Source organism: Chinchilla lanigera, unplaced genomic scaffold, assembly GCF_000276665.1.
Source record: "Chinchilla lanigera isolate Chin_1 unplaced genomic scaffold, ChiLan1.0 scaffold00041, whole genome shotgun sequence".
Classification (NCBI taxonomy): domain Eukaryota; kingdom Metazoa; phylum Chordata; class Mammalia; order Rodentia; family Chinchillidae; genus Chinchilla; species Chinchilla lanigera.
In genome coordinates this window covers 16,266,119-16,267,976 of record NW_004955442.1, presented here as the reverse complement: position 1 = coordinate 16,267,976, position 1,858 = coordinate 16,266,119, and the positions used below count along the sequence as shown (strand labels likewise).

Genomic DNA, 1,858 nt, shown 5'->3' with positions numbered 1-1,858 from the left:
GAAAAACCAAAAAAATAAAAATAAAAATAAAAATAAAAAAATAAAAAACCAGAGTGCTTTGGCGGTCTCATTTGAACCAGCTATTCCCCTTCTGCATATCTTCCCAGAAGAATTAAAAACATTGTACCATAGCGATATATGTGCACCCATGTTTACAGCAGCCCAATTTGTAATAGCTAGATCTTGGAAACAACCCAAATGCCCATCAACTGAGTAATGGATAAAAAAGATGTGGTCTTTTAATGTAATGGAGTATTACTCAGCCATAAAGAAGGATAAACTGGAGACTTTTACAGGTAAATAGATGTAACTTGAGTCTATACTCATAAGTGAAATAAACCAGATGCAAATGTGTAAACATTGGGGCTAGGGATTTAGCTCAGCGGCACAGCACCTACCTGGCAAGCGCAACATCGTGAGTTCGATTCCTGGTACCAGAAAAACACCCCCCCCAAAAAAAAAGAAAAGAAAAAAAAAAAGAAAAAAATGTGTAAACATTGTATTGTTTCCCTAGTGTGAGAAGCTGACAGAGTAAATGTGATCCAAAATGTACAATAGATATTGTTAAATGGGAAGAAACTTAAAAAGGAAAGAGAAACTGGTTTAGGGGAATGAGAAAAAAGAAGGAAGGGAAAAGCAAAAGGAAAAAAATATATAATAGTTAAGATAGTTATACTGCTAAATTCAGTTCATTGAAAAGATAGGTCTGTGCTAATATTGTCTGGACAGTTAAATGCTGATATCTCATACTCTGAGCAACTAATTTAAAGATAACAATATGCAATATATTAACCATTGTTATCCTCTTATCATATTGTTTTGGAATTTTATTTTTTGTTTCTTTTTCTTTAAGATAATTTCTAAAAGATAAAAATGAAAAATAAAAATTATAACCAGAGCGCTCATCTCTTCTAAAGAGGATGTTTAATACAGCATTCAGGGTTAGCAACCTCCTAATTAGATTCTGTTTTCTCTTCTGCAGGAGGGGGATTAGGAGTAGGGGTTGTTTCTGGTTCCACAGTTGCCATCTTAGATCGCTCTCCAGTGAATTCGTTCTGACAAAAGTGCAGAGACAATCTGTGCCAGTTCATCTCTACTGTCAATTTGACTGGATTAAGTGATGCCTACAGAGGTGACTGGATCACGGGGGTGCTATCCTGAATGCAAGAATTGTGCAGTCAGGTAGGGGTCCGCGCAAATTTTGAAGAAAGGCCTGGGAATATGCCCTGAGAGGGGTGCCTGAAGCTGTGGGAGTGAAACCAAAGGTGCTGTGGAATATACAGGAAGTCAAAGATGCCAGAAACACGAGAGACTCCCAAGAAAAGCCACAGGCAGTGAGAACAGCCAACCCAAGAGAGATCATGTGGGCTGCAACTGACAAGGCCATAGGGACAGAGCTGCCCAAGCCTTCTGGAATCATATCTTACTACCATGTGCCCTGGATGCCAGACACAGAGCTACAGATCTTAATGTCTGCCCTGCTGAATTTCCATCTTATTTTGGTCTGATTATTTTGTATCTCTCTATTCCTCCCTTTTGAAATAGAAATGTTTACTCTGTGTCTTTATATGTTGGGAGTATATAACTTGCTTTCTAAATTTTGCAGGGGTTCACAGCTAAGAGTTTGCCTTGAATCTCAAAGGAGAGTTTGGATTTGGACTTTTGAATAGTATTGGAACTGTTGAGACCTTGAGAAAGGGATTTTTGGTCACACGCTGGATAGCTGCATTGTGTTAGGTGGGATTATTATTTGTTATGGTGTTTATTTGGAGATTAAATATGGTTTAAGGAGTAATGACTAAATGTAAAGATGATTAGGAGTGAACTTGTTCAGGTTATTCTTTTTTTTTTTTTTTTT

The 1,858-nt window shown here is 37.4% G+C and overlaps 1 protein-coding gene across 1 annotated transcript in view; it reads right to left on the bottom strand.

Moving 5' to 3' along the window:
• Lmf1 (lipase maturation factor 1) overlaps positions 1 to 1,858 on the bottom strand; it is a 110,777-nt gene that overhangs the window by 92,931 nt on the left and 15,988 nt on the right. The gene's annotated exons all lie outside the window — the stretch shown is intronic.